This window comes from Protopterus annectens, chromosome 1.part2 (assembly GCF_019279795.1).
Source record: "Protopterus annectens isolate FY-2018-M chromosome 1.part2, PAN1.0, whole genome shotgun sequence".
NCBI lineage: Eukaryota > Metazoa > Chordata > Ceratodontiformes > Protopteridae > Protopterus > Protopterus annectens.
The window spans coordinates 1169307256-1169322306 of record NC_056727.1 but is presented as its reverse complement, the minus strand read 5'-3'; positions in this window follow the sequence as shown (position 1 = coordinate 1169322306).

Sequence of the window (15051 nt, the reverse complement as noted above, 5' to 3'; positions counted from 1 at the left end):
CTAGAGGTGCTCACCATCCAACCAAACACCCTATTCATGGATGACTTTAACTACGCCTGTATAGAGTGAGAAACATTTACTGCCCAAAATCACAGGCACAACGCTTCTTGGACTTTATTAACACAAACACCCTGGAACAGATAGTGCACGTTCCAACCAGATGATCAAATATACTACGTCTAGAACTCTTCAATATGGGAAAGTGTTGCACCAACCCTCTCCTCATTAATTTGGTCGGATCACAAAACTGTCTCATTTGATGTAAAACTCAACCCAGAAAATACAGCTAAACCAGAAACAGTTAGGAACCATTCAAAGGCAAACTACATCCTATTAAGTCACTGCCACAATTCAAGGATCCCCATCCCTGAGATCAAAGCTACTTATGCATAATTATTCAAAGAGTCCCTATACAAACGTGATTGGTTGCATAGAGGGTACCATACCTACCAGAAATAAACCTAAAACAAACATTAAAAACAAACCACACTGGTAGAATCCTCGCCTAAACAAGGTATATAATTGTGAAGATTGGGTGAAGGTAGGTGAAGGCTGCCAGCCTAGCCAGATAGAATTTTGGAGATAATTCTGTCATCTGTAAATATTAATGTAAACAATAGGCTTGTCTTAAATGGTAAAAATAATGTTACATGTGGAACTGGAAAAAATGTAACAACAGTGCACTGTACTGACCAAGTAAAGCATGTTGTGACCCTTTGATGTTAAAACTCAGAGCCAGCAAGTCTAGAGTGAGGCATCCTGCCTATTGTTTTAAGGCCAGAGTTAATGGCCAGAATTTACATGCATAAATGTCCTTTATTGCTCTGGTTTCTGCCCAGAGGTGAAGAATGTAAATGTAGTTTCTGTTAGGGAAGTGTGAAGAATGATGTAACATGAGCCAGGAATGTGATTTTAAAAACAGAGAGAATAAAAGAGCATTAAGCATTTTTGTCTTGACCATCCAACTCACCAGCACTGTCTTGCTCTATATGTAAGTTTATCTTAGACTTGTGTTTTCTCTTAGAAATAGCTAGAAACTAGAAAGATTTGACTGTTTTTCTGTGATGTCAGAACTGTATTATTGAATTATTTTAAGTATTTCTCTGTGATCTCTGAACTCTTGACTAGCACTGTGTAGTAAAAAAGTATCGTCTTGTGTTTTGACTATTTGTTATTAAATATTTTTAAACCCTTTCAACTGTGGCTGTTTTTGTAGAGATAATTTAAGCTCTTTAGAGTACTTGCATGCCTTTGGTAAAATTATACAAAGCCACTCCTATTGCTTTAGCCCTGGGCTATACTACCAATTGGATAATAATATTGCACAGTAATAATTGGACACCCTTTTAAGGGCCTTTGAATAGCTGATAAATATTAGTGGGTGGTAGCAGCTGGTACTACCGTATTGTCTGGGGAAAAGGGGCACAGCTGGAGAACCTGTGAAACCTGTGACAGCCTTCCCCAGGAGTGTCTGTGTGGTTGTATAAACTCTTCTCAAAGTGTGTGTGTGTGTGTGTGTGTGTGTATGTGTGTATGTGTGTGTGTCAGCTACTTGGGCAGGGACATGAAGCACTGGTTGGACAGAGAGGGTGCTGGAGGTTTTAGCTTGCCCACTAGGCTGAGATCTAGACCCTATAGCTGTGCCAGTGGGAAGTCTTATTGGGGACCTGGAGAGCAAGGGAGCGACCAGCCCCGGCTGACTGTGATCTCTGTGTGCTCTTAAGGAAAATTGCACTTTACTGTGTGTATTTGTTATCCTTTCCTCCTATATGAGATGCCCCTCACTGGTGTTAGTGGTGAGGATTGAGACTCCTTGATTGCTGGGCCAGGGCACGGGCGTCAAAATAATCAAGGAAGAAAACTCATGGACAAAATCAGGAAGAGCAACTCTCTTAAAGACAAGTGCTTTCTTTAACAAGTAAATAAGAAACTAAGAAGCCTAAATCCAGCAAGGTAAACTATGAGGTCAGAATAGCCTCACATGGTAAGGTCAGTCAGAAGGCCTTCTTCAGCTATATCCAGAACCTTAGAGTTAAGAAATAGCTTTGCTGAACTGGTCGGCAGCAGTACCCCCTTCACCAATCAGGATGACATTGTAAATTTACTTGCTGATAAATATAGCTCAAACTTCATCTCCCACTCCCCCTCAGCTCTACCAGGTAAAACCTCGTCCAACATACTTCCCTCAACTATTAGCAGAGACCATGTGCTGGCAGCACTCACTAAAGCCAAGAACATCACCTCCATGGGCCTGACAACATCCCTGTTTGCCTCCTGAACACTCTAAAACATGACCTATCAGGACCACTTGAGGCACTCTTCAACTACAGCCTTGAAACAGGCTACATTCCAAAGTGAGTAGAGGACTGTGACAGTCATTCCCCTCGACAAGGGTGGACCATCAAATGATTAAAGGAACTACAGAGACATCAGTTAAACATGCCTAACATGAAAAGCCACGGAATGAAATATCATGGAAATTATAAGCAAGGACATTGGTAACCTAATGACACTAGACCTATCCCAATTTTATTTGTTAAAGGAAGGTCATGTCTACTTAAACTATTAAACTTCTTTGAGACTGACCACAATTTTAAGATGTTTAATTACTCAAACATGGTTGTTGACACTTTCCTACTAAACCTACTTGCAAGGGGTTTAACTTTTGTCCCTGATCACAGGGCGGTTTTATCCAGGACTATGGTTAACTTGAAACTTTTCACACGGACATTGAATCTGGAAAGCATGCTTTATAATCAATCAGTGGTCCATAGGGAATGCAGTGTGTTGAGCACATTTAATCCACCCTTAATTCCTTCTCTGTCAACTTTTGAATGAATATGTGAGCTGGATTTACATAAAGTGCTGGAAAACAGGAGATCTGCTTCCTCTAACAAAGTTTTTAATTTTAGTGAACAGGACTGGAATTTATTTTTGGATTCTTTACACCACCACAATGTATGAGTGGTTAAACCTGATAAAGGTGGTGGCCTTGTATTTTTTATGAATTTGACTACAAGAATCGTATGCTTAGATTACTGAACACTGATAACTATGAGTTAGCATCATTAAATGAAGTAAACAAGGCCCAGCAGAAAGTGAAAATATTTTTGAATGACCTGTTTATTGAAAGTAGAATTTCTATTGATTTGTATAATTATTTGTCCTGTTTAGCCCTCCTTACACCTATTATTTTTGGAATCCCGAAAGTCCATAAGAACTTAGATGATCCCCCCTTGCAACCAATTGTGAATGGGAGGAACTCCATCATGTACCCATTGGCAAAGTATGTTGACACAAAATTAAAGAAATTGGTTGAGCAAGTAGAACATATATATAAGGACCCTTGGTCCTTTTTGAATAGCATCGATGGTCTTGAGTACAAGGATGATGTATTCTTGACCATTGATGTCAAGGACCTTTATACGGTCATCCCTGTAGATACAGGGATTGAATGGGTGTCCATTTTATGTTTGAAAAAGGTTGCTCTGTAAGGGAAATTAAGTTAGTTCAGGAATTTTTAGATTTGATTTTATCTAACAACTATTTTATGTTTGAGGGGAGATTTTCTTACAAAAGACAGGGGTAGCAATGGGCTCTCCATGTGGGGTAAGTTTTGACAACATAGTGATGGCCCATTGGGAGCAACAATTTCTATTCAATAATAACACATTTAGTGAAAATATAGTCTATTATACCAGATATTTGGACAATGTGTTCATTCTTTTTGAAGGAAACCCTGATACCATCCCAAATTTTATTGATTATCTGAATGGTGCAACCCAAATTTTGTCCTTTACTTACAGTTTGGGAACAGAAAGTATAGCGTACCTTGATGTTGACCTGTATAAGGACAGGGTGAACAAAGTTTTTAAAGCTGAATTCATAGAAAGCACACCTACTCCAATTAATTTCCTCATTTTACCAGCATTCACCCATAGCAACAAAAGAGATCTGTCATCAAAAGGCCAAATGGTCAGAGCAGCCCGTATGGTCTCTGACGACAATGATTTTGTGATAGAATGCCAAACCCTATGTGACATGTTTTTGAAATGAGGCTGGAGTTTGCTCACTTCAGATGAGCATCTAGGTGTTATTGTTGAGTCAAAACCCAAAATTGTCTATAGAAGAGGGCAAAACCTCAGAAACCTGCTGGAAAGAAGTAGGGTTCCATGAGCAAGGGTGCAGGTATGTACAAATGTGAAAACTGCAACCACTGTAAGTCCATGGAGGTTGGCAACACTTTTACCATTAGGAATAAAAGATATTTTACAAACAAAAGATTCAACTGCACAACAAAAGGAGTGGTTTATTTGGCAAGTTGCAAACAGTGTCCGTGCTTCTATAGCGGCAAGACCGATCAAAACTTTAGGAACAGAGTTTATGAGCACATGTATAGTATTAGGAAATCTAAATTTGAAAATACCTTGGCGAAACACATACATGATAACCCTCAACATAATTTTACTTTCAGGGCTATTGATTGGATAGAACAGGAACCTTGGGGGGCCCTCTATCTCTGAAACTGCAATTATGTGAGTTATTATGGCAAATAAAATTGAATGCCTATAAACCTCCAGGATTGAATGATCTGTGCTCCTTAACCTGTGTCCTTAAACTCAGGAGCTTACAAAGATAATATGATGTTTTATAAGTATCTCCCATTTAGAGTGTAGTTCATACAGTACTGTTTATATAATATTAGACGTTGCCCGTTCGATTCTCAGTTAGAGCATCTTCTGTGTCGACATGTGTGGATGGGCATTCCTTTGTTGAAGGTTGTGCATTAGGCCCGGCAAGCCAGCAAGTAAAAATCAACTGCCAATCATTGGCGGACCGTAGTTCCGCTGTGGCGACCCCTAACCAGGGAAAGCCGAAAGACAGTTTTACATATTACTGTTTTCATATATATATATATAAATATATTTTTTCTTGCACTTCAACATTCCCTTTATTTTCCTTACACTTTATGACAACCTTTTAAAAAAAGTATGTCTTTTTAAGCCTTTAGAACATGTATTATAATAAGTTATTATCAGTTTTTTAATTCAGCTTTTTATTATATGTATTTGTTTCATAGCATAATATTCAGTTTTTAGCTAAGCTATGTGTGGGTTATTCACATTTTATTGACTAGGATGTTAATTTAAGTAGACAACAAAGCATTTTAAAACAGTAAGTAAGCATTTTATTAGGTGTTTTGGCTTAGCTTTTTAACGCAATGAATTTTTGTGATTGAATGTTTCTTTTAGTCTTTAATTAATTGTGGTCATGTGACAAGTCTTATTACATTTAAACATGGCTTGACTTGTTTGTTGTAACTGTCTGAGGAAGTCTTGCTCAACGAAGCAAGACGAAAGCGGTAACTTTTATTGTTTTTCTTGTTCTGGGAATAAACCCTGTTTTTTGGTACTCATCCTGCTGCCTCGTGGCCTTTATTTTCATTTGAAGTTTTATTGTTTTGCTAATTCTTGTTTCATTTCTGCCCTATTTTTGAACTCCACTTTCATTTTATCCCACTCACTTCCACTCAGGCATTGTTGACATGGTATCTGAACTAGGTGTAAATCCTTACATAACTCGCTGGATTGCTGACTGGCTCATGGGCAGGCCTGAGAAGTCAGGATCAGTGAGACCACCTCCATCAAGAGACTGGTCACTAGTGAAGTACCCCAGGGCTCCATGCTGGGCCTGCTCCTTATTGGTATCTACTTTTTGGAAATCAAGGCTAACGTTTTAGGCCTCTGGCTCACCAAGTTCAGAGATGACTGTAAATTGTTAGCTGTTATACATTCCCCAAGACACCAATATCTTGCAAGTGTCTTTAACACAGCCAGATGACTACTGCCAAAGGCATGGCCTAAAACTCAATGCCAAAAAATGCATTATGATGCCCTTTGAGAAACTGTTAACCCAAGTTAATAAATCCTTTGATAAAACAGCCCTAAGACCTGACCCAGTAATAAGGGATCCGGGAATATATATGGACAGTAGTCTGGTCTTTGACTAATAGGTAACTAAGATAATAAGAAAATCTTTCTATATTACCCACCTTATAGGTAAGGGTGTGACATCCAGGTCCAAGGAAATTATAGTACCACTCTAGTTGGCCCTTATCAGACTTATCACTGAATGCAATGCCCCCTTTGGCATGTATCTAACCAGACACTTGCAACAGTTGGACCACCCACAAAGGTTTCTCACCAGGAGACTTCAGGACATGAATATCCTGTCCTACACTGAGTGCCTAAAAGTTCTGTCTCTGCAGTCAGTCTCCTACAGGCTGCTGACAGGGGATCTTTGCCTGGCTTACAGGGCTTCCTGTGACACAGCCCAGATGGAGCTGCTGCACATGTACAAAACAGCACCAGAAACAGTAGATTCAGGGATCTGAACTTCACTTGTGACATAAATAGCGTGCTTGGGAGTTCATTCCTGACCCCATTCAAATGAAACCTTGACAGCTGTATCAGAAATTATAAATTTATGGACAGATGTCACCAATAACTAACATCCCCTGTATAGATGCCCATGATACTCTGGACACAAATAGTTTGGGGTATTCAGCTAAGCTTGTAAGGGCCCTAGTTGTCTTTACCGAGTAAGAACCTATGAACAACATGAAGTTTTTTCCTTTTCATGTAACAAACAGGTGTGAGGAATAGGAACAAAGTTGAAGCTATAGCTCACAATAATTAAGCTTATAGAAAGAACTAGAATGAGATACTGGCAGCTATGAAACTGTGCTGACATGTCATGTTCATAGTATTACAATATAAAACATTGTTGTGAGTTATCAGCACATGGTAGAACTTATAAAATTAAACATGGTAGAGGGGTGCTTGGATGATGGCCTCATATTACAGTTCCACTCATGATGTAAAATGTGAAGCCCCTCAATGTGTGGTAACAGTCGCACATGTTTGCTTGCAGCTGTAATGTTGACTAATATTACATAGGTTCATAGATACTTGCTAGGCTATTGTTCTGTAAGCATCTTAAGAAGCATAGCCTTACATTAACAGGGCAGTTTTTAGCACTTTTATTTTGTGTGCAAATAACCCAGTGATAGATAGAACATGGATATGTTGCGACATTTACATGTTGCCTCTGTTCATGAGGGACAAGGATACTTAACTAGGGATGACTTTGCCGTTCCCCATATTTTCATCCAAATTACATTTGAATAGAGTAAGAGAAGCTGCTTTATATAGAGTAGAAGACTGTTCTGTAGAAGCAGAGTTCTTTGTGAGACATACATATGTATATACCTAGCCCCCCAATATGTTCTATTTATATTGCAGAATAGACTGAGATCCTTGTGTGGGTGTTCATCTCACCATTAAACTTGAGAATGTGTGATATGTATGACAGGATGAGCTCTGTTGGGACTCTATATGAAAGGCAGAGGTCGCTTCTCAATAGTCTGTATGATACCAAGAAGAGGGACTCAGCTTTCAGATGGTCTGCATTGTTTTTATGATTTAGGCCCTTGATTTTCTTTGGAAGCATTGTGGTCATTTCAGCTGTGACAAGTGTCAAGACAAATACATACTGTTATACTCCATGGTATATATTGATACTCAGTGATACTCAGTGATTGGCCTAATGAGCACCAAGTACAATGGAATGATTATATCCCTGGACGCCATACCTTTAGATACAAGCTGTGCGATGAAAAAGGACTTCTTACAATAGTGGATACACGGTGATCAAAGCATAGTTCTTTGCTGACACAGGCTCCCAGATCCTGACTACAAGACCAGTTTTCATTGATGTGTTGTAAATGTGAGAGTTACAATGGGAGTCATGCTTGCTAAAGGATATGCTTATACATTTCTTGGCATTTAGTTTTAGCTCATGATTTTGACACCACCTATTTGTTTGGGACAGGTCCTCTTGGAGGATAATGGTGTATTTTGGAGAGTTTATGATGGCACCAAGTTTGCATTCATTTACAGACTTGCTCAGCCATGAACTCTTAACATTTGCTCTGACCCCCAAGAATAAATGACAAAGAGGAATAGCTCAAGGACTGAACCCTGGGATACACCACTAGTGACAGGTTTATTTCCAGGTTTCTGTCTGTGATCTAGTTTGCAATCCAGTGAGTTATATATGGAGTTACATTTATATCGGAGAGTCCATCTACACTACTCATATGTGGGATGGTGTTGAATGCCTTTGTATGTAATGATTTGCCCTTATCCATTGCTACAGTAAATGTTTTCAGAGTAAGTCAGGTTAAGTAGGCTGGATCTGCCCTTGACAAATCTGAGCTGGCCTGGGTTGCGAGTCTGTAGGTAACCTATATCCTTTTTTATTAATCCTATAATGATTCTGCTTGACTTATTTGAGACTATCACCAAGGCCCTGGATGAGGGAAAGTCAGTGCATACAGCTTACTTTGACTTGGCCAAGGTCTTTAACACAATCCCCCACTCAGACATCATTAAAAAGCTAACACAATTTGGCATAAATCCCTGTCTAATCAGGTGGGTGGCCAACTGACTCACCAATAGGACCCACAAGGTCAAAATAGGTGCCTCCACCTCTGACAGCAGGCCCGTCACTAGTGGTGTTCCCGAGTGATCTGTTCTGGGATACCTATTGTTTGGCATCTACTTTTCAGAGGCCCAGGCAAAGACAAAAGGCCTGTGGCTGACCAAGTCTTTGGACGACTGTAAGTTGGGTTTTGTCATTGACTCCCCAAATTATGTTAACATACTACAGGAGGGTCTCACAGCAGCAAATGACTTGTGCCAAAGTTATGGCCTTAAGTTAAATGCAAAAAAAATGTATTATCATACCATTCAGCAAAAATATGGCTCCTACTGATTACCACATCTACGGCATCCCCCAAGCACACAACCTGTGGTGAGAGACCTGGGTACTCAGGATGACAACAATCTCACATTTCACCATCTTGTAGTGGGAGTGGTCAGAAAAGCCTTTTACTTGGTTCATATCATAAAGGATTACATCCAGAAAAAAGGAGGTTATTACCTCTCTGTACTCCTCTCTCATTAGGCCAATAATTAAGTATAATGCCTGTTTGGTATGTTCCTCTGCAAATACCTGCACCAACTGGAAAGACCACAGAAATAGCTCACAAAGAGAATCTATGGACTTCAGCACCTGCCATATGTGGACAGGCTCAAATCATTATCACTCTACTTGGTATCATAAGGATTGCTCAGAGGTGACCTGTGTCTCACCTACAAGGCAATTTTGGACCCTGCCCTACTAGAGATGCTCCATATCCATAAGTTTAACTCCTCACACATTACCTGCTTGAAAGGCTTAAATCTAATATGCGACATCAACAAAACCTGCTGGAGAGACAGGTTTGAATCCCAGAGTCTGCCCCATCTCTGGAATAGACTTTCCATACACATCAAACAGAGTACCTGACCCTCTTCAAGTGCAGCCTTGATGAGTGGATGGGAAGCCACAGATTTGTCCCAGGGGTTCCACCTGTGTCCCTCATTGACAGGGGCAACAGGTGCTGACTGAGGTTTCTTTTTTAGGGGATAAACTCTTGGCTAGACTTGTAAGGGCCTTAGGGGCATTAGCCTAGTAACCCCCTATGATCCAATGATCCTTTCCATAACCTTACAGATGAGGCTGGTCAGGCTTATTCATCTATAATTACCATGGTTGATTGAAGCCCCACCTTTGTGCAAAGGAATGACTGTTGCTGTCTTCAATTCATCCGGCGCAAAATCTGTTTTGAGACTGATACTGAATAGCCTGTGTAGGGAGCCTGACAAGTCACATTTCAAGCTGAAAAGTAGCAGCCTGGTATGTTGTCAGTCCCCACAGAAGTAGTGTTATTCATTGACTTTGCTTAGGTGGTTATTTTTACCACAAATCTGGCTTTGGTTGATTTGATCCAGATCTGGAGTTCCTTGTTTAGTTCAGAAAGAGCATTTTTGGCATCTTGAGAGTTAATTTATTTTTGCATGCCATTATTTTTTTCCTTTTATTATAGAACATGTTTGTATAAGGGTTCCACCACAGCAGTTTATTTCTGAGTAAAAGTTGCACTAAAGACATATGTCATTGTGAGTCTAATTTGCTTGGAAATTCATCAGGCAATTATAATGACTTTCAGACACATTGTGACTCTGAAATTTTACTTAATGTACCTGGAGGTAATGCCATCAATTCACAAAAGAAACTTCACTTTAATACATTAGATTGACAAATTTAATAGCATGATACTGCAGAGTTTATCAAGAAATTAAATATATTTCATACACTTCAAAATAACTTAATGGTAGTTAAGTAATGCACTTTTTTATCTGCATATGTATAGTAGGACTCCTAAGGTTATTTAAATACAATGCATTGGTAATGAAATATATCAGGCATTGCTGAAGTATTAAAAGTAATGTAGTTAGTTGAGGGCAATGCCAGGCAAAGGGCACTCGTTACACTATAGCAAGTGAAGTTAAGAGCATAACTAGAGGGAGGAGAATGCATCTAACAATCATTGGTGGTGAAAGTAAATGGTACCCCAGGCCCGAGTACTTGATAGTCTCTTTTACTGATAATTATGCTAAAGTAAACAAGGAACACAGCAGTATCACGCTGTTAAATTCAGCAATATAATTTGCTCAAAACTCACACAGGGAATACTCATGTGATTGTCATATGCACTGGAAATGGTGGGGGGGGGGGTATCACAGCAGACATTCCAGAGATCAGTTTTGGCATCTCTAATCACTGTCTATGAGAAGCTAGCATATTCTAATGATAATTGCATGGGCTTTTGCATGATTCTTCTTTTACTTCCAAAGAAATTGCTTGCTGATTCCAAAAAAAGTAAAATAATCAGAATGTATAACATGAAAACTTATATCACCTTTTTTACTGTGTGATGTTAAAAAAAAATTTCATTTAAACTTTTTATTGCTTTGAGAGCATTTATTTTGGTCAGAGGAACTATAGATCTGCATTTTGGTGACTGAGCAAAAAATATCTTTATTTATGTATGCACACACCACACTCACAAACGTATCTATCTATATGTATATATATATATATATATATATGTATATATATGTGTGTGTGTGTCAGATGATCAAGTTTTCAGAAACTTGAAATGCATATGGTTGAGGCTATATAATCGACTTTCTGAAAACTCGAACATCAAAAAAAAAAAAAAAAAAAAACAAGGAAAAACACAAAACTCTACCTTTTTATGGTTTTGCAGGGGGTAAGTCCCCTTGCACCCACTATTGTGGGGGGCTGGACGCCAACCTTCTGCAAATTAAATATACCAACTCCAAGACTGCACTACAGTGAGGAAAAGAGTAAATTGCCTGCTCTGCACATTACTGCAATCTCCATTCAAAAGCTTTGAGTTTTCAAAAACTTGATCTTATAGATATATATATATATTTATGTCTATATCTATATTTATATTTATACTTATATATATATATATATATATATATATATATATATATATGTATATACACACACACACACACACACACACACATATATGTGTGTATATATATATATATATATATATATATATATATATATATATATATTATATAAACCACCCTAACGTAGACCAAAAATATGCAGAGAAACACACCCTGGAGCTAAGAAACAATATAATAACTGCTGGTATGCTGTTGTAAAAGTCAAGAGGGTGTTGGGGTGCTGTGTAACCAAGCTATAGCACCAAACACGTAGCCGTAATATTAAAATGTCTATAACAGTTAATTCAGCACTAAATTTAGTACTGCGACTACAAAGAGCTCTTTCACTCACCAAACTGCTTCAGCGTAACTTCACCAGCTTCCAGAAAACAAGCTGACGAACGTTCCAAAGCAAAACAGTATCTGCGTTATATAACCAACTCCCCCAAGCAAGTTGACGAACAAACAAAGATATATTGTTCAAATTGTGGTAGTTCAGCCAAATACCGGCTCCAAGAGACTCCTGGAAATAATCCGCTGCAAATGTCCAAAGTTCCAAACATTAACTGAAACACAACCCTTCGGTCCAATCCTCGTGCTCAACAAAAGGTATAACACACATCCAAACAGTAGCCGAAATAATAAAATATAACAATTTTATTTGTGAGCGCTTTCGCAGGCACTCCACCTGCTTCTTCAGACAAACAGATATAATTAGTTTAAAACAGTTTAAATATGTTAGGAATATTTTAAAACAGACTTCCATCCAATCCTAAACATGGTACTAATACATGTGACTTTCACTCAAGCTTGTCAGCAAACCTGCTATTTGCATTTAAAGTGACAGCTTCAACACCAGTAGCTCACTTCAGGAGCATCACATGCTTAGAGTAATAAAGCATGAATATAATAATATATAAGTTGTATATACAAAGACATATAGAGAATATATAAAAACAACAACTTAGCTGAATAAGCGCATGCATAGGACACTTCCCATAAACATAAGAAGCGCAGCAAATATATAATGAATAAAAATAAAGTATATATGAAAGCAACGCTTCTAAGAAATCCCATAGATGCAACACTTAAAAACAAATAAATATAACATAATATAAACAAAGCAATGAATATTATAAATAATGTGGAAGATATTAAAAATGATGATAATAACACTAATAATATAAACGAAAAAATAATAATAATAATAATGATAATAATGATAATAAACCTGTCATATAACTAACTTATATGAAAATATGTCTCTAAAGGTTATGACCATACAACTAAATCCATCCAGAAATGTATGACTGCTAAATTCAGTCCTAAATAACTAGTCCTAAATAACTAACATGATAAAGCATCGACATACTAACAAACTGATGAGTGTTAGTTCCTCGCTAAGTGCAAATAATGCAAATAATTACTAGCTACTTGTAAATACTTTTCCAGAGAGGCAAATTAATATCACTAACACTGTATATACTCTATACTTCGATCTCTGACTCAGAGAATAAATCACTAGTGTAATAATACACATTGGTGACCAAACGCAAGATATGCAAGCACTATCTATAACTTCCAAATAATCATATGTCTATGCTGAACATAGTCATAAATGCATCAATGTATATTGATCAAGGAATATATGTAACTGAACTACAGAAGGGAAGTATGTATTGTGATAAGACAATGTCAGTTGAAATTGGACCAATACATATTAATGGAATCATAAATGTTATAATGTGGTTATAACCATTATTAAAGGCAGATGAAAACAGATGAAAACATCTAGCAACTGGGTGACTCATAGATTACACTGTAGCCACTAAACAATGATGGACGGACGGACGGTCTATCTAATAGACCTGCCCTTAAGGTGTGGTTTGATGGACAATACTTCATTCAAACCTTTCTCTCTATGGGCAGCTAGCCTACATATCCACTTCAACTCAGCTTGTTCTGTGGTATTTAACATGTCCCCTAATCTCCGTCCCACTGGAATCACTTGTAGTACTTGAAACAAGAAGGTGTGTTGTCTACCTTCCCTTAAGGTATGTTTCGCCAAAGCACTATATTCCTGCTGTCTATTCAGACAATACCCATGGTCTCTGATTCTTTCCCTTAGTGTTCTATTGGTTTTCCCTACATAGAACGAATAACAATGCACACAGTGAGCTACATATATAACGTTTTTGGTGTTACAGTCACTGTTGCAGTGTATTGTCCAAAGATGGTTCGTGGTGGGATGTCTGAAATAGTGTGATTCATCAATGTATCTACATTGCGGGCATCTACCACACTGACTAGTCCTCTCCAGCCCTGTCCTTAGTATAGGTGTTATCATTTGATTACCACATAATATTCTCTTCAAGCTGTACATGTTGCTATAAGTAAATGATGGGATACTTCCTACTAAATTGGCTATTCGATTATCAACAGTTAATATATTCCAGTGTCTCTCAACTGATTGTATAACATGAAAACTTATATCACCTTTTTTACTGTGTGATGTTAAAAAAAAATTTCATTTAAACTTTTTATTGCTTTGAGAGCATTTATTTTGGTCAGAGGAACTATAGATCTGCATTTTGGTGACTGAGCAAAAAATATCTTTATTTATGTATGCACACACCACACTCACAAACGTATCTATCTATATGTATATATATATATATATATATATATATGTATATATATGTGTGTGTGTGTCAGATGATCAAGTTTTCAGAAACTTGAAATGCATATGGTTGAGGCTATATAATCGACTTTCTGAAAACTCGAACATCAAAAAAAAAAAAAAAAAAAACAAGGAAAAACACAAAACTCTACCTTTTTATGGTTTTGCAGGGGGTAAGTCCCCTTGCACCCACTATTGTGGGGGGCTGGACGCCAACCTTCTGCAAATTAAATATACCAACTCCATGACTGCACTACAGTGAGGAAAAGAGTAAATTGCCTGCTCTGCACATTACTGCAATCTCCATTCAAAAGCTTTGAGTTTTCAAAAACTTGATCTTATAGATATATATATATATTTATGTCTATATCTATATTTATATTTATACTTATATATATATATATATATATATATATATATATATACACACACACACACACACACACACACACATATATGTGTGTATATATATATATATATATATATATATATATATATATATATATATATATATATATACACACTATATATATTCTATTTTAATATTAGAATGTCATCAGAAGACACATACAATGAAATCCTCAAACATATGCATTATTTAAATCAAACTATAAACCAGTCATTTTAAACCAAAAAAATGACAGTATTCCGTATCATAACGGATTCAGAACACACTTGATATTCAAATTATCATTTAATCCTGGAAACAAGTCAGACTTAAGCCTTAGCTGTCATCTCAGTTCTTTGACTAATAAAGTATTGAAGTCACCTATAAATACTGGTACTTGTTCAAGCACCAAAAAATTAAAACCAGTGAAATTACAATAAGGGACACTATTCTCCACTAAGGCATTTTTGCTATCACAGTTCTTGGTGGATAAAATATGTTATTTTATCCTATTTGCTAAACTCCTCGTAGTTTTACCTACG